Below are 25570 nucleotides of genomic sequence, written 5' to 3'. Positions count from 1 at the left end.
ATTTGTGTATTTTCCTCATTCTGTGACTCAAACACCTTCCTCATCCTACTACAATAATTTCCATTGTAATTTTCGTTTCCTGCACCTTCTTTAAAGAAAAGAAGTATCTCATTCAATTTATTTTATCATAAATTTTCATATTAGAAACAAAACTTCACAACACAGAATAAGCAAGAAAACCAATTAGACAGGTACAGCGATGTAGTTACACCTTTTTCTCCACTTGATTATCAAGAACCCATTACATATCAGTTTAACTCAGGGGATCACAAAAATATGCGTTTCTCTCTCAGGAAATGAGTTTCATGTCTTTCGAAATCACAATACAGTAAAAACATAGCTTAAACCCAAATTCACACGGCAGAATTTTTGTTAGTATAGGGCATGCAGATGTTGTCTGAAGACCTTAATATTTCCCACAGACAGTAGGCTGTTCCTAATTTTTCACACGGAAAAATGCACTTACTTTAAATGTCATTGAACAATTTGATGAAAGTTATTATTCGGTTCAAAATCTCTTGTCGTCGCGAATTCTGTCGAGGAATTTGAAGCTTAAAATATACAAAACGATAATCACGCCTGTTGTTATGTATGGATGCGAAATATGGTCACTTACTCTGAGGGAAGAACATGGACTGAAAGTATTTGAGAACAAGATCTTGAGACTAATATTCGGACCCAAGAGAAACGGGAATGGGGAATGGCGGAAACTTCATAACGAGGAACTACATAATTTATATGGTTCACCCAACATTGTTAGGGTCGTCAAGTCTAGGAGGCTTAGGTGGGCGGGTCATGTAGCTAGAATAGAAGAAAGTAGAAACGCTTTCAAAGTCTTGAGTGGAAGACCAATCGGAAAACGACCATTAGGAAGACCTAGGCGTAGATGGGAGGACAATATTACGATGGATCTCGCAGAGATTGAAATACAAAGTAGAAACTGGATGCAGTTAGCTAAGGATAGAAGTCAGTGAAGAGCTTTTCTGAACGCGGCATTGAACCTCCGGGTTCCATAGCCCATAGAGTTAGTTAGTTAGTGATTCATCCACTAAAAATTCACGGATCTGATCCAAACTTGATGCAGTAGAAGAACATGATAACAGAATGAGGTACGGTTCCCAATACAATATACATAGAGTGTTCCGAACATGCTACACAGAGTGTCCAAAAACAACGTAGGAAACACCCATTTTAATACAAAGTGTAAACATTCCAAGTGGTGAGATAAGCAGCTGTTTTTCGCTAAAAATACTCAAAGATTCTCCGAAGTATTGTGACGTTATGCTTTCTCTACACCTCGACATTGCCATAGTACATACGACAAGCAATGATCCACTATATCTCGCCGGTGCTAAGATCGAAAGAACTAGCATGCTTTGGCAATAGTATAGAGAATAGGCCATGTGGGATTTCACTGTTAATGTGGAATGCGCACAATCCTATAGGAAGATGGAGCTAACCAAAATGTCCAAAATAAAGTCGAAGGGTAAGGCTTAAGATATTCCAAGTCTACGATGCACTCGAGTCCCTCAAATTAAAGTCAGAGACGAGTAAAATATTAGCTAATGATCCGCTCACATTTACGTGTAGAGGCCATTCATTCATTCTGTCCGAACGTGATCGTGCCCTCGAGAGATAAATAATGATCGAAGATGTTCCTAAGAACGACAAAGTGTTAGAGGTAACGTGCGAGAGGTACGCTGTAATGTAGATCTCGGGGTAGTGTTTCAAGAGTCGACTCTTCCATGTTCATCCATTTACATTTTGAGCACTCTGGTTCCATTGGAGGATGCCATGCTACGAGAAAGTTCGGCTTGACCTAAACTTTGTGACTATGTGCTGCCGAGTGAGTAGAGGAGAGATTCTATTCACATCTATTGTGCGAGTTAAACAACTATCTCCAATTGTGAGCAGTTTTGATGAACCATTGATACTTCAAAACACTACCAGCATTAATTCTGTGAAATTACCACCCAGGCTCTTGAAGCTATGCGTTGCACGGTCAGGCTCAGACATTCCCTGGTGTTGACTTGTTATTATAAGTATTGACTGTAATGAAATGAAATGAAATGAAATCTGAGTTGTACGTCCCACGGTTATGCAGGTTAGGCTAAAGGAGACGGTGATGATGAGTAATGAACGAAATGGAGGAATGAAGAAAGTGGGAGAAACCGAGGAAACAGACGCACAGTTGACTGTAATTCAGATACAGCTGATTGACACTTAAAAACATTGTAATTGTCCTGTTAACATGAAGATACTTTATACAGATACAAAGTCCACAAGAGAAATGTATACAGTCTTTGTCATCATCTATCAGGATACTGGCATTCACAATTGTTCTGAAATTTAAATATGTCGTAGTATGGTTTTTCGCCCAACAGATGTCGGCATCATCAATTGTTTCCAGCTTTACGTATGTTGTAGTACGGGTCTTCGCTCAATAGATGTCGGTACTGTCAGGATGGTTAGTGAGATAAGAAAATGGCAGGACCACGCTTTACGTAGGAGAAGCCTAAGTACGTTTTGCATGTTGTCGAATTTCGCGTCATGTACTAGTGACAGAGGTGCCAACATGGAATCGAAACTCGAAATTTTACAAATGGAATAGAATAGAAAGATGTGTACATCAATGCACTATACAAGATCACTTTTTGTCTACTTTGATGATGATGAATCACCTCCCGAAGTATGTGCACATCTCCTGCTCCATACCAATTGAAACGATTCGGCAATATACAAGAAAACTTCTTGTATTTGTTTGATGTCACTAATCACCTCCCACAGCTTGTGAACATCTTTCTGGTTCACCCTGTATATTCCCCGTTCTACTCTTTCCTAATTTCTGGATTCTCTAAACTTTAGTCTGTTTATGTAGCCATGAAGAAAACAACTATTTCATCTTTAACTATAAATTAAAATATCGGTTGTAATTCAAAGACTATATTTTGGCGGTGGTCAATGTCTCTGATTACACTGTTTTACAAGGTTTGTATTTCTGAAATGAAATTTTGTACTATGAAAGGAATATGATATGGAAGTTCAAATGAGACATCCGATTTGATCCGTCAAGGATAATTTACGAGTAATTCAAGCATTCATGTACTACATATATTCATATACATGCCAAACACAGTATATGGTGACAAAAGGGAATTTGGAAAGTAAGACCTTGCAACATTGACAGCTTTCATTTTTCAGAGGTTGGCAAAACTTGCCCGATAGTGTTTTGTTGTTGCAATCTGATGTTGGGAGTAGTTTGTCAGTTAAACTGAGCGTGTGAATCTTGTATTTTATCGGGCGTTAGTACTACTTACTGTATGTAAACTGAATGCTGTGGATTAATTTGGAGAGAGAGAGAGACACACCCTAACGTCTACCTACTTCAGTTACCAAGACAATTTCTTTGAACAAAGCGATGGTGTGGCAATGGGCTCTCCTCTCTCTCCAGTAATAGCGAACTTCTATATGGAGTATTTTGAACACAAGGCGCTAGAAACAGCAACATACAAACCTAAAGTATTCTACAGATATGTAGACGACACATTCGTCATATTGCCCCATGGCAGACAGAAACTCGACGAATTCCTGACGCATCTGAATTCTATACACCGCAACATCCAGTTCACTATGGAAACAGAAACAGAAGGAAGACTCCCGTTCCTGGACGTACTCGTATACAAGAAACCAGATGGAAGTCTAGGCCATTCAATCTACAGGAAACCCACGCACACTGATCTCTACCTCGATGCGACCAGTTTTCATCATCCTGCACAGAAGATGGGGGTTTTAAATACTCTAATTCACAGAGCATACCAAATAGCAGATCCTGATAATATAAGCACAGAACTGTCTCACCTGGAAACGGTATTCAAATTCAACGGATATTCGTCGAAACAAATCAAGACAGCCATGAGAAAATACAGTAGCAGGAATTGCACCACAAAAGAGAACAACACGGCAGAAAAGGAAAATATTGCAGTTATTCCATATATGGGAAAAACCTCCAACCAACTAGCAAGACTATTGAAGAAATTCAACATCAAGACTGTACACTGCCCTCCACCGAAGATCAGGAGTTTATTATCAACTGCAAAAGACTCATTGGGATTAAAGACACCAGGCATCTATAGGATCACCTGTGAATGTAACGCCACTTACATAGGTGAAACGGGAAGGAACATTGAAGACAGAATGAAAGAACACCAGCGACACACCAGACTTAAACAACCTGAAAAATCTGCAATAGCCGAACACTGCATACAGTACAATCATACAGCCATGTGGGACCAAATTGAAGTTCTAAAGAAAAGCAAACAGTTCTGGGATAGGAAAATACATGAATCTTTATTCATCCGTTTATACAAGCCATCCATCAACAGAGACGAAGGTTATCATCTACCTGATATCTGGATCCAGCTTCTCAGTACGAAAAGAACCATCAGCCAATCAGAGAGCAGTTTCCACCAGCAAAATCAGAGCACGCCATTGGCCAACAAAAACAACCAATAGAAACACAGCAATTCCTAAAGACCACAATATAAATTGTACGACCAGCACATTCCAACACATAGCTCTGAAGATGTTGCCGCTGTATGGTAACGAAAGCTCAGCACAGCAACACTCACTCTGGCAGCAATCCCGAGAACATTGGATTAACTATTAAACTTTATGCACACCTAAACAATATTACCTTACCTCAAACTCATTTACGATCTAACCTATAAGAAGGGCTGTGGTGAGCAGACAAAACTCAAAATAAAATTAACTATTTATTGGATATACTATTGAAAAAGATCATGGAAGCTTTCATATATATTTTTAAATGTATGCATGTATATATTTTTGCAGAACACTTAACTACTACACTAAGGAAAAAGGTCAGCAGCTCTGGGTTACTGAGAAGGAACAACTACTCCTCTTTAATAGTTCAAAAATTAGACATACTCAGAAAGTATATTCTTAGCATCTAAAAGTTCAGTATTTTTGCCAAGAGAATAGCTTGGCACACAGCCAGACCAATTTACTTTGTATTAACATATGAATGTCAACCCTATAATAAAAATCCTGCATTATGCACAACTAAATTGTCACAACAGGGAAAAAGACAAATTATTAAGGCACAAAATTTATGTATAAACACACATATGTAGGCAAGTACTATGTTTGCTATAAAAGAAATGTGAAACAAATTACTATACACTAATTAACATGCATATATATCATAGAAAGTTGTATTAAATCGAGTACTCGCTACGAAGCATGATGTCATACTTACTTGTAAGTAACCCAATAAACATTACTCCAACGGATTGAAATAATTAAAGTAAGTGAGCGTGGCTATTATAACCTTCACTTCCATGCAGACAGGTCGGGTTCAAATTATCGACTGATTAAAATGCTACAGCGGAGCCTCTTAACAGGCAGAATAAACATTTCTTTAGTAAAAGATGAGGCCATTATATGGGCATAGCGAACACGTATAACTTTTCACTCATTACAAAGATGCACTTAATCATCTGAGCATAAATTACTTGCAAAAAATACTTTGGCCTGGACAAAAGTGATGAAAGGGTAAAAGCAGCACTTGGTGAGACGAAATAGTATCATAAACTGTCTAGCATACAAAACAACCGCATAACATACGAACTGCTAGCATAACTTAGTGAGCCCGGGAATGACCAACTAGCACAAGCTGGAGGAGGAAAACACTGCATATAAAATAACAAGTTGTGACACATTAAATTCAAATTGCTTAGTTATTTGAATTGAACAGAACTCAACACTGAGTAAGCATCACTTCAAGGACAGCACTTGAATTGATCACATGTAGAATTAAGATGATCCCACCGTGGTAAAGATAAACATGAATTTAAAAAAAAACTAGGAAACCACTTCCACCTTAGATGGTTGTTGACTTCGGACATTAAGCATCTCGCCTAGGAGAGCACTGGGTACTAGACCACTTGGAAACTGCGTAGGCTCATCTAAACAACAAGCTATGAAAAGGATGGGCCACTGAAATCATAAGCTCAAATAAATTTGAGCAATATTAAACAAATACACTCATCGAAAACGGGAATATTGTCGCTACGAAGGGCGACCCCAAATCAGCATCAAAACTCTTCTGAAAACTACCCTCATCACTAAAACAACAACACTGCAACAATTCTTCCGGTATACTGATAATTGAAGCTTATGTGAAGTCGGGCGGAGCTTAGCTGGTGGGCTTCTGAGAATACACTGCAGCTAGAAACGCAATGTAACCACTTTACTGCGTGGAATGATGCAGCGGTAAAAGGATACACATTTTGACATGCCAATTACCAACACAGATTGCAAAATAACGTGCGTCCTGAAAGCATGTAACCTTGATGCGAAACTTAACTCCTCGGACAGGGCTGTAAGCAGCTGAAGCGCCGCTCGCCATTTCAACTTAACATTTCCATTGGAAGTTACCATTACGACCTCTGCTCACTGTCTGTAAGAATGATGATATTAAAACTGCCTCAAATGTAACTTAAAACAGTCATAAAGACATGAATTCCAAACTCCACGGAAGTAATGACTGTATTTCCAAGCAGGAAGGAGTCTGAAGGTGAAGTTCAACCTAACTATGTAAGAAATAGTCATAATAATACTTGACACAAAACTGATGCAGTCTTGGATTAGGACTCGCCACTTTTCCATTGAAATAGGACTATCATTGTAGAAACATATGCTTGGTTGAAAGTGCACGGAACATGAGAAAATTTCCATTGAACTTCTGCGTGACGATGGCGCGTGATTCATTCATTTTATAACACGTGGGATAACAACTAAACTTCTGAATGAAGGGAGGTTAAATGTTAGTTAGCACTATAAAAAGACTTAGGTAGTTCGCTCACTTTGCAGTTAGTAAGCAGAACAGTGTGTGGGTTAGGGTTTCCACTGAAAGTTTACTCACTCATTATTATATTTCGCAGTGCTAAGAAAACAGAAAACATCGCTTAAAATTTACTTTAAGTTTTGGAAATATACTAGAAGTGTCACTGCTGATAGGATGTTCGTAGACGCTTTCATCCTGTTACGGCAAAACCATAACAAAGATAATATAAAATTCCAATGCTATCACATTGCAAGTGGAAACCAGTGCACACAAAGAAAGAGTTCTAGTTCATCCATCACACTTGAAAACTAATAGCAAAACAGCCTACTAATGCCTTAGTTAGAAAGCATATTGCTCCGTATGGCACTTAAATCACCATTAGGACTTGGATGACGTCTGATAATCACAGAAAACACCAACTATTCATCACTAGATTTAGACATACGTTCTGACTGCTTTGGACATGATAGCAGTCTCCCCTCAAGCGGAGGTTGCGCGCCTATTTATTTTATTTTTTTTTACAGAAGCCGGAAGTTACAATGTTGCCAGCACTTACAATGAGAAGTTTACGCTGGTAGATTGAAATGTTACTATTATAAATTATTACAATTACTGAGGGCACTACAGTGTCTTATTTTGCAAGTGATAGTTCCGTGACATTCTACAATGATGTTTATGAATTAATGACAGCCTTGCACATAACATACGAACCTGGTGAATGGAGATTATTTTTGGATGCTTCGAAGAATAACTTAAAAGGTGTATTGCTGCATATCGGGAATAAACTGCCTTCAATCTCAGTTGCATATGCCACTTTTACCAAAGAGAGTTATGAAATTTTCAGAAAAATATTGACCTTAATTAAGTACAGTGAACATAAGTGGAAGTTGTTTTGTGACTTCAAGGTAGTAGCATTATTATTAGGGATTCAACAAGGTTACACGAAGTATGCATGCTTTTTGTGTGAATGGGATAGTCGGAAAAGAACTTCCCACTATGGAGGGTCCTAAACGCAATTGGACAGTTGATGAAAAGAATGTGCAACGGGACAGTCTTGTAGATCCTAGAAATGTTCATGTTCCACCCCTACATATAAAACTTGAACTTGTTAAGTAGCTAGTGAAGGCACTGGATCCCAATGAGCAAGCTTTTGCATATCTTGCTGACAAATTTCCTCGACTGTCAGCTGCAAAAATAAGAGAGGCGTGTTTGTAGGTCTGAAGATACGAGAACTGCAGAAAGATAGAAGTTTTGAGGCATGTCTCACAGAGAAAGAAAAGCGCGCATGCATGAGTTTTACGAAAGTAACCCAAAACTTCCTTGAGACAAGACGGGACCCTAAATACAAGGAGATGGTGGATGAAATGCTTGCAGCTTATCAGGATTTAGGGTGAAAAATGTCCTTAAAGGTGCATATCATGGACTCACATCTGGATTACTTCCCCAGTAATTGTTGTGACATTTCCGATGATCACGGAGAAAGATTTCATAAAGATATATCCACCATTGAAAAACGCTATGAAGAAAAGTTGATGCCCACCATGCTCGCAGACTATTGCTGGTTGATCATTAGAGACAAGAGAGACATTCAGTACAAAAGAAAAAAGTAAACTATTATGTATGGTCGACAGCTGTTTCGTATACGTACAATTCTATGTAATATATAGTGTCAACAATATACAGTAATGCTTTACGAACACAAACATTGTCTGCTGATTTCTCCAAAACTATCCCTGATGCAGAAGAACTAAAATCAGATTTGAATTCGGGAGTGAAAATCCTTTCATATTCACTACTTTGTTAGCCAGAAATAGAACTTTTTTTTTTTTTTTTTTTTTTTTTTTTGTAGAACAGTGTTATCACGCTGACTTATCTGTTTGTAACATTGTGTTTGCTCGTGATTCTGTATAGCATCTTGTATGTGCCTCTTCAAATTTATTGCGTTGTACACAAGATAAGTACAAGAAAAAACACCTGGACAGAAGAAGCGTACTGAAAATGCAGTGTTGGATATAACAATTACTACTTTTTAGTCAATGTATTTAAGAGCTACATACAATAGACGCACGATTATCTGAGTCCCGACTAACAGGGTCAGTTGTCGGTTAACCGAGATAGTCCTAAGAAGTAGGAGTCATCGGTTTACGTTTCAAATGGTACGCTTTATAATGTACACTAATGTTGGGGGACTTAAGCCCAAAAAAGTGAGTTTTGATTCATCATAGTTCCCGCAGATCTGTACAGAGGGAATTACATTTTCTCATCTCTCTTTATATAGATACTAGGTGCTAGAGGTGCACGTGCTGCCGGTAGCCAATCGCGTAGAAGCCCTGAGTCTTTATAAAGAACTTGTGAAACTTGAAGATCGGGGCTTTGCAACTCTGTCAGAGATGTAATATAATTTATTTTTCTACATGAAAATATGTTGAAATAATTAAAAGCGTTATATTTGTTACATATGTAAATTTTAAATTTAATGCTTTGGTGTTAAAATTGATGTTTATTGCCTATGTTGCATTTTATGTTTAACTTTTAATTCCGAAACAAATACTTATAAGTCTTCTCAGATTAAAATCTCTAGAACAACAGTCGGTAACTGGTGGACCGCGGTCCAGGTCCGGACCGCCGAGGGCTAAAACTGGATGACCAAAAAATTTTTGAAAGTATAAGTTATTCAAGCAAATTCTTTTAATGTTTTCCTGTTGATAACAACGTTCGAGCGTAAAGTTTATCATTTTTCTAGAATTTTGCAAGTAATTGCCTGACTGATTTGAGTTCTTAATGGTAAGTAGCTAGATTATATACGTAGTTGCTGTGGTGTGTAACGCAGGAGAGTACGCTGGAAACCGTCGTTGAAGAGAGCAAGCTTGCAGGTCTGCATAGTATGTTATATCGATCCACATAAAAGCTCTGTACAACCGAAGGCAACACAAGAATTTTATTTAATAAAATAGGGAATGTTATAAATCAATCTGTTAATCTAGTACCCTCTTAAGTCTCTTTTAATGGGAGCAGGCATATTCATTTTAACACAATTTTTGTGCTCGTTACTTGATCCAAACCTTAACGCCACTTTATGAAATTTTGATGTGAAATGACAATTTAATCGTCTGGGCGGGTGTACTCGGCGGCAACGACCTGTGATACGGAAACAGCTCCTTTGTGGTGCTTTGGCGTACACTTTGACACAGAAGAAACTTCTTTGCGCTATGCGCCGAGCGGCAGTGTGTTTATAGACAATGAATCTAAATAGACAAATTCTATCGTTAGTAGTTGTTGAGATATCGTACCGAGGTATTATTAATTTGTTTCGTTGTTGTCTAGGCTTATAACGTTTACTGCCTGATAGGCCTGAAGCTGTTCCAGCTTGCCTCAAATGCAACAAAACCGTCGCTCTCGTTAAAAGTGTCAATATAAAGCGACATTGCAAAATAGGTCATCGAAAGTTCGATAAAAATTTTCCTCTGGTTAGTGAAGCTCGTTAAGAAAAAACTCCAGCCATATCTAGCTTCTTATAAAAAAAAAACACTTTTAACCTCTTAACTGCTAATGACGTTTTAACTCGTCATGAGAATTTCTCTTCCATTTACAGTCAGACGACTACGTTCGTCATAATGAGATTCGTATTGGGCGTGACGAATTAATACTATCGTATTGGGCACGGTGTGGAACGTGAAACTCTAAAATTTCATTTCATTTCATAATATGTATCTTTAACAAATTTATTCCCCATTCAGATGCATCTTTGTCACTCGGAAACTCTCCAGTTAATAGGTTAATGAATGTCTCTATGAACGAGCAACAAAAATCTGCAGAAGCAGCATTGCGTGTGTATTGGACGTTTTACTAAAAAATCTAAAAAAATGTAATGAATAATGTCAGGGGTGCCTAACGTTGTTTTGAATTCATTTGGCCACTTGATCAGTTGGGCATCATTTTGAGGATCATAAAAAAACAATAAAAGCAATTTCTTTTACAAAATTCACTTTTATAAACTAGTCAATGATTTTTAAAAGTTACATACCAAAAACTAAAGTTATGTAGTTGTAAATTCTAAGTTATTAATATGAATGTTGTTGAAAGTTGTTAATATGAATTTAAAACTTTACTCCTTTTGCGTATGGAACAACTTTGGAAATATCCTTATGCTTTAACGTTTATTTTATCCATGACAGACAATATCAATACAAGCGTTATTTATTTCAAAACTATCTTAGCTTTACTGGGGTGTAAAAGCCAATGGATTTAGTTTCCGGTTGTGTATATTACTTTTTTTATTTTCACAATTCACAAACAAAAAACGTCTATACGTAATGACTTGATAAATAGAAAATATGTACAAAACGTATGTTTGAGTGCGCAGACCACCGGCCAACTGTTAGACGTACCTGCATTCGAGATTTTGATTACACCCAAAATCGAGGATACTGGATAAAACACTAATCAAGACAATCTACAATGTATATTAGTGTCTAGTGAAATAATATAATTATTATGGCAACCCAAAAGCATAAATTGCATAAAAAGCACAACAGCAATTTACACATATGGTTGGTACCTGGAACATGGTTGTGGTTGTCTAAGGGTCCGGAAGAAACTAATTTTAAAAGCATAATAAAGCATAATTTTAGAAAATAAAACATAAAGCATAATTTAAAATATATAGCACAATTCTTGGAAAATTCAGTTTAACTGCAAGTTTAACATACTACATTCATATTATTTAAAACCAATATTTACAATGCAAAATCACTGAAATCAGAACAATGCAGCAATCAAATGCTTATTTTTATTTCTGTAAACTTTTCGGTGTAGTCCTTTGATGTGGAAGAAAGAAAAAGGAAAGGAAGAAGAAAAGTTTCCGCCGACAAAATGAATAGTACGCAAGAACTCCACACTATATTGTTATGTTTACCTCTTGAACTTAGGCACTTTCTGTATTTTTGGTAGTATCTTTTACTTTTCCTTTATGTTTGTATATGCACCTCTAAGGCGCACTCAAGTGATAGAAAAAACTGACTAGAGTAAAGCATTTCTCTTTACAGTAGGGTGACCAACCGTCCCGTAAAAACGGGATTGTCCCGTTTTTTCACTACCATTCCCGGTGTCCCGAAAACTTCTCCCGGGACGCCAAAATGTCCCGTATTTACGTACATTGGGTACAAAAACCTTTCGAATCGCTAAAATTTCCTAATTTATATTATTTTCTAAGCTATGTGATAATATTGGAATATGTCTAATTACTGAACAACGTCATTACGACGTTTGCAATATTGGATGTGGTGACTGCACTGTTTTTTCTCCTAGGCCTCAGCACTCCGCAGACGGCAGTGCAAGGGGCTGAAAGTCCTATGGAGAACAAATGTAACCTGTTTTTACTCTCTGTTTCGGGCAGTGGAAGATTGAGGCGCTGTCATCAGTACAGTACACCGTTTCCGTGATTTGACTAATTCCATTTACGAAATAGTCGTTGAGCCAGAATCCAAAAAATAGGTTTTTGGTTTCATCTCTAAGGACTTGATGATATATATCTTTTTGTATTCACAGTGGTCCAAGGTGTTCATCAAATTATGATACCCTGAAATTTGTGGTAGCTTAAAGCCGCCATATTGAAAAATGGCTGCCATATTTCTACATTTACGAGGTTTTGCGCATTTATCTCATAAACGGCTCCTCTTATCGAGAAAATGAAGAGAAATGAAATTGAAGAGGATAAAATTTTGCACATATTATGTTCAGTAACATTTTTTATTAGAACCAATCGATTAGGAGATATTTGCGATTAAAGGAGAAACGGCCTTGTTTTAAATTGTAACACTTGTTATTTTCCCTGGAAATATTTTACCGAGATACATATTTCTGAAGTATTTAATATTTGTACTAATAAGTTCCTTCAAAAATTATTCATGTTAGTCTTCATCTTCACTGCTGTCGTCATCAGATGACAGTCCCGCGTCGAAATAAGTGACTTTTTCATAGTTGGAACTGGTCTGTATTTTCCACGTCTATACATTTGAGGCTGTTCGAAAGGCACAAACATGAAAGCATGGCACATTTTCTTGGGCAAGAACATGACATCAGTTCCAAAACAGCTTTAGGGGCAGGAGAGTCCATCCATTGTACTCCCAGATAAGATCTTCCCTCACTGCCCGTTGTAGAAATCCAGCCATTGTCCACTGGGGATGGAAGCTGTGGATCAGCTTGTAGACATTTCTTCCAAACGAGAGCTTGGTAGTTTGCTCTTCTTATATGTTGATAGAGCGTGTTCCGACATGGAGGAAGGCTATGAGGTTCAACAGACCCCTTTTTTGCAGAAAATATGCTGTAACGCAATTCATTGATGTCAGTGAACTTTTGCTGTCTAGAGTAGAGCTGGCAAACAAAGAACCCAAGCTGCTCCTTTGTTTCCTCTGGTATTTCAGCTTGAGTTCCAAGAATACTTAAAGCGGTTCTGAGTCTAGAATTTTGAGTCATTATCTTGTAGGCTGCACATTTCTCCTTGCCTGCAAATGCACTTACTGCATCGCACCCAGTAAATGAATGAATTCCGGGCAATACTATACACACTTCTTGACCTAGAAAAGCATTCATCTCTCATGTTGTAGTACTTTACTCCGCCACTAGATCCACATTTTAGAAATATTGATCCCTTGTACTTTTTCAACTTTTCTTCTATAGCCAATAGTGTAATAACAGCAACATCTAGGTCAACGGAGTTAATAATTATCCTTCTAAATCACGAAAGAAGAGCATGTTGTACGTGAAGAAGAAGTCGGGTATCCGCCTCTTCTTGAAAATATGTCAACTCAGGAGCTTCTTGTGCCAGTTTGCTTGTAATTTTATGGCACTTTTCTTCACAAGTAACATACATTACTCGTGTATTCAGCTGATTGAGATACTACACGCCCTGCCACTCTTTACAAATGAAAGGTATAAGTTCTTTTTTGTTCTCGTCATCCGATAAAAACTGCTTCCATTTTCGGACTGAATGGGCAGCAGTTATATGTTTCACTTTTATAGAATCAGCGACAGCTCGATGTTTTCGTTCGCTACTTTTTATAGACACTTGTCTGTACGTATCAAAGACAACGTGAATTGTCTGAGAAGATACGGATTCTTGTAATATTCTCGAAAAGAGCTTGTCAGCTACTTCGCCAAATGTTTGTAGTCCCTGTGACAACTTTTGAACAAGACACATTCCATCAAAGATGTTAACAGCGTCACTAGGAATTTGCCCATCAGTTGCAAAGTCTTTGGTCAGGACTTCCATCAGTTTGGACTTAGCAGTTTTTCGAATCGAACCATCGGGAGTAGCCAAAGACCAGGGAAGAGGTCCCAGAGGGGAAAACGAACTCAGTGTTATTCATCTTCACACTCTCTTTCTTTTTCAAATCAGAGAACGTCTTGAGCTCCTGCTTCTTGAGAGTCTTGAAAATTTTTTCTGGTTTTGAGTCTTCAGACAGATGATCTTTCTTGAATTTTTCATAAGCTTTTTGGCCTACTTCATGTGCTGTGACCATGTCTTTGACAATTTCTGGAGTTGGCACAGCTTTAGTAGATAAATTGATCATATCTATTTCTTCAAAACGGATTTATCCATTAATTGGTCATCAGGTTTTGTAACGCTGAAACATCACGTGCATCTTTTTGGATCCTAGGCAAAGAAAGATCGTAGATTGTCCTGAAGAAGAATTGCAGCTTGCTCTTTCACGAACCATGTGAAGAAATGCTGCTCTCATATCAGAGCTTAAATAGTATCTTTCAACTGCTGCAGGTCTTTTGCTGAACATCATTGTACCTTTTGTTCCCTGTGTGTCTTTATTTATAGTTTCTTCAATATTATTTTCAGAACATTTTAAGATCAATAACTTTTGTTAATTTTATTCCGTTAATTTGAATAACTATCAACAAGGAAAGAATAAAATAAGTGTAATATTAGCGGTCATTTTCTAATATGGCGGTCATTAGCTACTCTGTAACTGACAGTATCATGGATAAAGGCCATTCTGGTATTGTGTAGCATCAAAAAATGTATAGACACCAAGTCTACAGAGATGTAATCATGCAACTCCCTTGTTAACAAATGGTCTCAAAAATTGCAATATTAGCGGCCATTTTCCAATATGGTGGCCATTAGCTACCCTGAACTGACAGTATCATGGATAAAAGCCATTCTGGTATTGTGTAGCATCAAAAAATGTATAGTACACCAAGTCCACAGAGATGTAATCATGCAACTCCCTTGTTAACAAAATGGTCTCAAAAATTGCAATATTAGTGGTCATTTTCCAATATGGCGGCCAATAGCTACCCTGTAACTGACAGTATCATGGATAAAAATCATTCTGGTATTGTGTTGAATGAAAAAATGTATGGTACACTAAGTCCTCAGAGATGAAACCATGAAACCTCCTGGCTCAACGACTAAAAGGTGACCAGAAGTATAGAACTATAAAAGTGAAAGTGAAAAGGAAACAAGTTGTAAATGAAATAATGTCTAAAAGTAAGACAATGCAAATAAAAGGAGTTGGAATCCGATGTTGGGAGTAATTATAAATCCTGTCGGTGATAGATTTGGACGCTCGTGTATTTTTAGAAATGTTTTCAAATATTTCTTTTTTTTTTTTTTTTTTTTTTGTTAGCTGCTGATAGTTACTTATTATCTAATTAATTCCATAATTTTTTCAATAAGTTTTAAAAGGAAAATGTGTAAACGTTGCCCTTTTTTGTGACAGATACAAAGAGAGAGAGAACGGAGAGGCTAAAAAATATATTTAGAGGAGCAACCTATCCAGAAATAAAAGGTGTCCCGTTTTTTCTAGTTGACGATTTGGTCACCCTACTTTACAGTGCATTAAGTAGAAAGTTCATTAAATATGAAGGAAACTGGTTGCATAAAATATTAATAAACAGGCTTAAATATTTAGAATATTTAGTGTATAGTAAATATTATACATTTTACACGTTTAATGTAAACAAATGATTGAAATTAACAATAAAGCATAATTTGGAAACGAATTCGTCTTAGAAATAATATTTTTGTTCGCTGTTTACAATACTTTCCATATATCCGTTCAACCAAAATTTGTAATTCGGAACAATTCTTTACTACATTCGTATGCATATATTCTTAAAATATCAATATCATACATAAATAATCCAAATTATTTTACCCAAAAGAAAGCCTTATTATGTATCGTTCTGAAAACAACAAATTCTACTTACGAGGAAACGGTCTCAAGTGTAAACAACCGATTTGGCTAGGGTCCGGATATGTGTTACGGGAGACCTAAGTAGGATACATGTATTTTGGCGTTTGGGCCCATACGCAGAAATATCCGAAATACGGGCCCCAAAGTGGCCCTACATGCTCTAACTAGGAAGCGAATGACGTTACATGTACACAGCCGTTTTCGCTGGGTTCCGGATATGTGTTACGGGAGACCAAAGTGGGAGACACGTATTTTGGCGTTTGGGCCCATACCAAGAAATTTCCCAAATAGGGGCCCTAAAGTGGCCCTACATGCTCTAACTAGGAAGCGAACGACGTTACATGTATACAATCGATTTGGCTGGGTTCCGGATATGTGTTACGGGAGACCAAAGTAGGAGACACGTATTTTGGCATTTGGGCCCATACGCAGAAATTTCCGAAATACGGGGCCCCAAAGTATCCCTACAAGCTATAACTAGGAAGAGAACGACGTTATATGTACACAACCGACTTTGCTGGGTTCCGGATGTTACGGGAGACCAAAGTAGGAGATACGTATTTTGGCGTTGGACCAATACGCATAAATTTCCGAAATAGGGGCCCCAAAGTGGCCCTACATGCTCTAACTAGGAAGCGAATGACGTTACTTGTACGCAACCGATTTGGCTGGGGTCCGGACATGTGTTACGGAAGGCCATAGGCCAAAGTCGAGGAGATGTAACTTTTCTTCGGACCAAACCTGACAGGCCAGCAAACTTTACTTAAATTTGTAGTTCACACATGTAACAAGTATTACACTTTTAATTATGTCTTTATTTCTTCATGTTTCGAAAAAAAATCTGAGACCGTGTTTTGAATCCTCGGTTTCCAAGTTTTGCAAAGACGAAGCATCTCAACGCGATCGGCTACCTTCAGTATAGGTATGTATACTTTTATTTTTTTAACAAGAGTTCCATTCCCATCTTAGGATAGGGAGCTCGTCGAATGCAATACCTTCTGTGAGACAGGAGATATTTTCAAGTTTTGGAGCATTTAATGTGTAGAAAGATTGCAGACTGTATGATATTATGAGTTGAAGTAAGAAAACATACAAGGGTGTATGTCTTGCAACTAGTGTCTATATAAAAAAAGGAGGGAAAATGCAATTCCCTCTATATAGATCTAAGAGAATTGTGATGGATCAAGCCATACTTTTTTGCAGTTAGTCTTTCAAAAAGTTTCCAAGTTTATGCAAACAGGAGTGTACAAGCAGAAATCGAAGCGACACGGTCATTAGTATGACTGAACAAAAATAAGCGGTTAAAAGTTCAGAATAAATCTAGAAGATGCTAACTCTCGATTCCTGGATTACAGTATTTTGTTTACGAATTTTCTACATATTTCTTTACAAGTATGTATTTGTTTATGGAACTCCTACATTTTTTGATTATCATAAATACTATTTAAATCTAGAAATATTTATAATTCAAATATACTTACGTCCAACTTCTGGATTTGCCTGTGGAGAATTTATTCTGTTTATTGTGTTCACTTCAGATTTTGGAGCCATTACAACCTGAACGAGGAAAAAGAACTTTTCGTTTACTACTATTGCTATGTTCAAAAGAATCAGTTAATAAATTTAGAATCAATGCATATTTGCTAACAATACACAATACACTTCTTTAATTTCTGAACTTCGACAGAGCTCTGAGAGCTCTGAGAGCAAAGCATAGAAGCTCTCAGTTTCACAAGCTATCCATAACGTTTGAATGAAGTTGAAGTAATTTCCATTTTAAATAACAATGACTAAATGTGACAAAGAAAAACCTACAATGTATAATTAATATAAACGTAACCAAGAAAGTTCTGTCGCTTTTTGTGGAGATCTATGTGCCATTGGCCCTCACACCGTGAGTTCAAAGCGAATGGAAATAAGGTGAAGATCAGTTGTTGAAGCGGGTATATCCAACATACTACCTGGTTGTGGCAAGTCAGTTACACCATGAACTTGCATAAGGACAGAGTGAACATCGGACCTCCACAGAGCGTCATAAGGACGTGTATCCTGTACGAGTTTAAACTTGGGTATCACGCCGCTGCAGCGAGGCGGAAGATATGCCAAGCCTTTAGTGAGGGTGCCGTTACTACGCAGAGAGTGCAGCGGCAGTTTAACAAATTTAAGAACGGTGACGAAACACTTGAAGACCCACCACGTGCCGGAAGCAGTACGTTATACAACGAACTTTCTGAAAGTTATTTATGTACAAATTATATATGAGTGATTCGGGGAAACATAATGGTATGCAACAATTTCTAATTTTCGACTAAATTGGAAATGGAACTTCAACATTCCCATTTAATGACACACATCAAACAAACTTCCTCTGTTATTTGAAGGTACATTTCGAACATTTAACTACGGGCATATTGTTCTTTGGTTCGATCCCAATCTATTCCACCTAATAATTTTACCGGAATTGACGTCCAGCATTGTCTGCGCCCGAGTGCCGATATACAAAATAAGTGTATTAAAAATTATATGTATATACAATAAATTACTTGCATTTGAAAAACATTGATGTACACGAAGATGTTATATTTAATCACAGTTTTAGAAGTGTGAACAAACTTTAGAGATTTATTGAAAATTGAAATTGTAAATGTATATTGACTTATGCCAACAGATATTTATTTTACTTTCAGGTCATCATTGTCTGAAGCCCAGGCACTAGAAGAAATGGCGCCTTTACAAGTATCTCTGTCTTATCGTTTGCTTGTAATCTGTAAGGCCAGCTATACACTATGAGATAAGTCCTAGAAAATATATTAGGCTTTCTCTGTGGAAAACTGTTACGACATATTTCGTAGGAAATCCTACCTTTTGTACCATACACGTACCTACACTGCACATCCTACTGATGTTGATACCAGGCGCTATAAAAATCAGAAGATAAATTAGTAAATAATACCTCATCAGACCCTGCACCACTCTTCATTTCGTCGAGTATTTTTGATCTTTCATCCACATATGTCTGGGCAAGATAAATCAAATTTACTCTCACTTTCCCTCACCTGATGTCGATAAAATCAAAATCTTACGAATTTTCGTTCCGAAGTAGAGCATGCTCTAAGCACGAAAAATCTCATAGGATCGTTCAGCACAGTGGTTCCCAATCTAATTCCTATCACGGCTCTCATTTTATCATATCCTCTTGCCAGCAAACCCCTTATAATTTCTGGTTTGTAATAAGCTTTTGTTTGATTTTAAATATACCCATTGCGGAGATCTCACGATATCCATCTATTTCTATAATAGTAGACTCAATTTTTCTTGTACACTCATATGCAAAATGATTGTAGTATATCTATAACTGTCTTGTTGTGGAAACATAATTTGACAATTATTTTGCAGGATACTTTTAATACTGTTACTATATGTATAATCGGGAAATGTATATTTGTGGTAAATTTCATAGGAAAAGAATTATAAATACAAAAATTATAATGTGTAAAACAAAATGTTGCTAAATGGACAAGAAAGTTTTATTTTCGTTTTATTGTTCTTATTTACTGCTCCTTTAACATAATATTTGCCACGTACATGTCTTTGCCGATTATATATATACTAACATTATAAGAAATACCAAGCGAATTCGTTATCAAATTATATTCCTCCAACAACATATTTATAGACATGCGACAATAATTTTGGACATGAGTGTACATAGTAGATATAGTAACTTCCCTAAAAGCGAATTAATTAAAACCAAATTCAGTTATTTATATTACAAATATCGAATCTGATATCATATTGTTCCAAAATGGAGTTCATTCGAAAATTTTATAACTTCATAATTCCCTTAATTTTGGGTTATATTATAAAAAAGTGTTTTCTAATTTTGGTTTTAAAAGCTTGGGCAGTTGTTAAAGAAGTTATTGAGTATTTTAAATAATTTGACAGTGTGATTGAACCGGACATTGCCGCACTAGTAAAATCACACCATATTCAGGTATCTCATTAGCTTTCAATTTTAATTGTATTTCAATATGCAGGTTTTGTTGCATTTGTATTTTTCTCGTATTTGAATATGCAGTTCTCATTAGTTTCATATCGTACCTCTTTCATTTAAATTGATTTTTAGACCAATCTGCACCTGTCGAAAATGTTTAGTAGACCTAGTTTTTGTTGTTCTTAATAGCTATAAAAATAAAAATATGCCTATTAGAACAAAATTTAAAATATTTTGTGGCATTATTCCAATTATATTATCTCTTCAGCTTCTTTTTCGCCACACCCATGACACCCTCTCGCGACCCACTGGTTGAGAAACCCTGGTTCAAATTATAGGAAATGTCTTGCGATCAATGCCTTACACGTTGAGATTCTGATTCTAGGAAATATCCTAAGATATTCCACAGAGAAAGCCTAATATATTTTCTAGGACTTATCTCATAGTGTATAGCTGGCCTTACAGATTACAAGCAAACGATAAGACAGAGATACTTGTAAAGGCGCCATTTCTTCTAGTGCCTGGGCTTCAGACAATGATGACCTGAAAGTAAAATAAATATCCGTTGGCATAAGTCAATATATATTTGCAATTTCAATTTTCAATAAATCTCTAAAGTTTGTTCACACTTCTAAAACTGTGATTAAATATAACATCTTCGTGTACATCAATGTTTTTCAAATGCAAATAATATATTGTGTATACATATAATTTTTAATACACTTATTTTCTATATCAGCTTCTCGGGCGCAGACAATGCTGGACGTCAATTCCGGTAAAATCATTAGGTGGAATAGATTGGGATCGAACCAAAGAACAATATGCACGTAGTTAAATGTTCGAACTGTACCTTCAAATAACAGATGAAGTTTGTTTGATGTGTGTCATTAAATGGGAATGTTGAAGTTCCATTTCCAATTTAGTCGAAAATTAGAAAGTGTTGCATACCATTATGTTTCCCCGAATCACTCATATATAATTTGTACATAAATAACTTTCAGAAAGTTGGTTGTATAACTTACTGTTGTACACCGATTATAAATATATATAAGTTATATAATTCAATCATCAAAATAACCAAAAGAAATACAGGTAATATCTACGAGTTAGTCAAACTGCATATTCGTACACTTAGACTGACATATGTAAAAATGAGAGATTCTCCGATTTCCGAAGATCGGCAAATTGTGAGTTCTTACACGGGGAAAGTGTATCCAATACGTCTAGAGTGTTAGATGAATATAGATCGATAGTGTCCAAGGGGATTATGATATATAGAACTCGTGAGAAAATATCATAAGGAAAGAGGAATAGTAACAAAAATCAAGCCTACTCTAGAGAAATCATCAACTATTGAAAACGATAGACACAAGCAGTCTTAGAACTCATTCTTAATAACTAATTGTAGAATATAATCAGCATGAAGATCAACAGTGTCCAAAGTGATAATGGCATAAGGAACTATACGCATATTTCGGGTAGAATACAAGAATTTTCGCGTGATTTGCAAACCATGGAGCATCGTGAACAAACGAATTATAATAAATGCACTGAATATCATAGTATGAGCGTAACGCGTATTGGCGAACAACTCGGTTTTCAGTACCTTGTTTTTAGGCATATTTTTATTTTTATAGCTATTAAGAACAAAAACTAGGTCTACTAAACATTTTCGACAGGTGCAGAGTTGTCTAAAAATCAATTTAAATAAAAGAGGTAGGATTAGGTAGGAACAATTATAGGATTGTCTCCCTGACACTTTCCTAACAAATTAGAATGCGTACCCTTTCACAGGATACTTTTGTTGTTTGTAAACATAACTGTTGTTGATGTAGGTCATGGCCAAAATAATTGTATAGGTTGTTAGTCGGTAATAAAGCAAGTCCAATCATGTAGGATATGTCACTTTTTGTGTATTCATTTGCACTCAAATTATAAATTTACACAATAGTGAAAACGGTTTCAAGCTGAATAGGTCTAGTGATAGTAACAGCAAGCTAGTAGCGTGGCAAAGAAGAGTAGAAACATGTCAAGAAAATTTCAGTCGGTTACAATATGTTGTTAGCAACAGGGGTGAACACGAGTCGAGTCAAAGATAATTTTCTCGAGTCGAGTTCCGAGCCGAGTCACTGTTTGTGGGGTCGAGTTTTGAGTCGAGTGGAGTTTGATATATGGCTCGCCCGTTCAGCTCGTTTTAACTCGTTTTGAAATCATTACCTCATTAGACTGGAAAGCGAAAGCCATGAGAAATGTAAGCAGTATGTGGAATACTTTTAGTTTTGCTCACGAGAGGGGGCACTACTCGCATTTAGTCTCGTCTCGATAGTCAGACGACTGTGGATTTTTTTCACGAGACAGCCTGAAATGTCGTGAGCACCAGTATACAGTTTCTACCATCAAGGCTGAGACCTGCACGGTCGAATATTTGAGCCTAAGGAGAAGCGTAAGCCGTGTAGTGATGTTAATTGGCTCGGCTCTGTTCAATTGTGCGACTAGGATGAGCCATCGACTTGGCTCAATTGAGCTGATGGCTGAGTTAGTGTGACCAACCGACTTGATTCAGGTAAGCCATAAACTCGAGCCAGCTCGGTTGAAACGAGTCTAATGGCTCCATTTGACTTGGCTCTACTGAGCCGATGGTTGGAGCCGGCTCAGTTGGGTGAGCTGTTGGCTAGGCTCTCTTCTCGATTATTCGGCTTGATGGTGAATGAGTGGCGAGCTAAGCCTCTTAGCCGTTGACAACCCTAACCCGGGCCGAGCATTTTTGAACTTGTTTGGTCGGCGCCTTATAAATTTAAGAATTTTGGCTCGAACCCGGATATTCGCTCCTCCGGTTCTCAAACCCAAAACCTTGTGAACAATGTCCTTGCCGCCTGAAGAATTCCCGACGACCGAGGTCAACAGTCAACCAGTAAATAAATAATATATTTTATTATTCAGATACGTTTATACATGTTCTATTACTATTATTATTATTATTATTATTATTATTATTATTATTATTATTATTATTATTATTATTATTATTGATAATAATGACATTATGTAGACAAAAACAAAAACACGTCCACTACAAACTTACTTAGCCGATGATCGAACCAAGGACCTTACGCATTAGCGGTAATCTCTGTACCACTGAGCCATCATGCTCGCCTTTTGAAATGTAGAGTGTATAAAAATGTAACAGAGAAACTTCAGAGGTAAGCGGTATCGAAGTTCGGGATTTAAGGATAAAAAGTCCGAAAATGGTGTTTCAAGTATATGCGTTTTTTTCTAATGTGCATCGGTCGAAAATCGACCTTTCCAAATGCTAAGAACTAACAGCTCAAGTGTGTTGAGTTGATTTTGAGTTTAACGTCCCGTTCAGCAGCGAGGCTATATGAGACGTGATTATCGTGGAATCCGTACCACATGAGCTCTCCCCGGGAATAAATCCCGGGTTTCCCACGCCAAAGGCGCGTACGCTAACCACTTAGCCACAAATGAGCTCAGCTCAAGTGTGTGTGGAATTAACACGAGAACTTAATCAAAAATTTGCTGTAAAGCCAAGAAGTCACCTGGAGTCGATTCATTATTTGAGTCGCAAAGGTAGCCCATTAGAAGACGCTTATCATTAGAGATAAGTGCCTAATCATTGGGCGACCATACATGACCGTACATTCAGTATGTACAGTATATTTCATGAATTGGTATACAACACGTAATTGTTTCCTTGTTGCGAGACTTCCTTTGTCTCAGAATTAAAGAAAATGGTAGGGCCATGGTCTTTTGTGTGCGCGGGTCTTAAGTTTGATTTTCGGATGGATGTGAATGGAATTATAAACGACGTACCTAGCCAATAATATCAAGTATATCTACATTCATTTGTTCATCATGTGAAAATTCAAACCAAATGAAATATAGTATTCATACCACATTTGTAACACAAAATAATATTATTGATCAGATATATATTAAAGATCAAATAGTTGAGTTGAGTTGACTTTGAGTTTAACGTCCCTTTTAGCAGCGAGGCTATATGAGACGAGACCTACTGATTAACATGGAATCCGAACCACTTGAGCTCTAGTTGGAAATCGAACACGGGTCTCCCACGCCAATGATCCTATAAGTGTCAACGTTTTCTATTGTTACGACATACTGGGTGTTGTAGGTGAGATCGTACCTTTGATACATACAACATGCACCCGCTGGAAACGCGCTTTCTCACAGGAGGTTTAGCAACATGGTGCTGTGGTTCACTTGTTGACGCCATCCACCAGTTCGTCTGACCCGGACCTTAGTGGAAGGCAATTGTGCGTAATTTTAAATTTGAATTTCAACTTGAATTACGAGTTTTCTTGACTCTTTGTGCTGGTTGTAGTTCACCTAATATACTTGCATATTTAAACGAGAAAATTAATATATATCGCAATAATTCTCAACCTATGATTCTCAATCCACTGGTGGGCAATGAGAAAACGTACGGGTTACATAATTTTGTAGCAGATTGAACTGCTTCATATGATTTTATTTAACATTTCTTAAGAGCGTAAGGAACAGACATCTTGAAATTTAGAACAAAGCATCAAGTAGCTCCTGTCATTCTTCATTACATAACTTAGTAAAACAAGTTGAATTCAAGTGAAAACGAAGTTGACGCATTTTTTGAATTAAGAGTTAAGTGAATCACCAATGAAGGGCTTAGAAGTAAGAGAAATCCATGTGTCAGATCTCTTCCCTCAGCATAAAAACGTTTGTTTTGTAACTAAAATATCATAAGAATTTTCATTGGGGGGGGGGGGGAATCCATGGAGCTCGACTGAGTGAGTTGCATTTTATAATCTCTCATATTGTCTTACTTTAACCCGTGGATTCATTAATGTTTCGTATTGTTTGGACACCTCCGCGACCGATTGAAGATTTCTCGAAAATCGTATTTTGGCATCCTATTCTTCCAAGCCTAAAGATAGATGGAAACACAGATGTACTACATTGTGCATAACATAAGCCTTTGAATGATATTAACGAGACTTCCATACAATATGTTTTGTGGTCATACTATGTGTCGAAGCGAAATAATTCGAATTATTGCATTAAATTTGTGCAACCCGACCCAGTACAACATAGCAATATGGCAGCCATGCAATCAGTCAGAGAACTAAATCCTTGAAAGACTGAAGAAAAATAGTCACTTTATTGTGCACCGCCTCGAACAAACTCTACTAACTAATTTTCTTATATACATCTACCTATCCCTACCTTAAAATATAACTACGATACTAATATATATCATCTAATATTTTCTGATAAGCTATTGCATATTACATTTTGTTTCACTAGACATAATTATTTTAAATTGAATTAGGTTTGAATTTCACACATTCACTTACGTACGTATATTTTCACCTAGAATAATGTTAGGAAGTTTATCTTTATCTTAAGCTTTACTTACCTTTTGAAATATATCTAGCACTAACAAATTCTTTGTGATTAAGTAGCTGCTTCTGTCGCAAT

The 25570-nt window shown here is 36.9% G+C and overlaps 1 long non-coding RNA gene across 1 annotated transcript; it reads right to left on the bottom strand.

Moving 5' to 3' along the window:
* On the bottom strand, positions 1 to 25570 carry LOC145681373 (uncharacterized). Its single transcript, XR_014130761.1, has 3 exons — positions 25509 to 25570; positions 17562 to 17637; positions 1 to 88 (listed from the first exon to the last, which is right to left on the bottom strand). It is a non-coding gene; the product is annotated as an uncharacterized LOC145681373 (long non-coding RNA).

Source organism: Thermobia domestica, chromosome 3, assembly GCF_964235325.1.
Source record: "Thermobia domestica chromosome 3, izTheDome1.hap1.1, whole genome shotgun sequence".
NCBI classification, from domain to species: Eukaryota; Metazoa; Arthropoda; class Insecta; order Zygentoma; family Lepismatidae; genus Thermobia; species Thermobia domestica.
The sequence above is the reverse complement of the archived record's forward strand: the minus strand, read 5'-3'. Positions and strand labels throughout refer to the sequence as shown.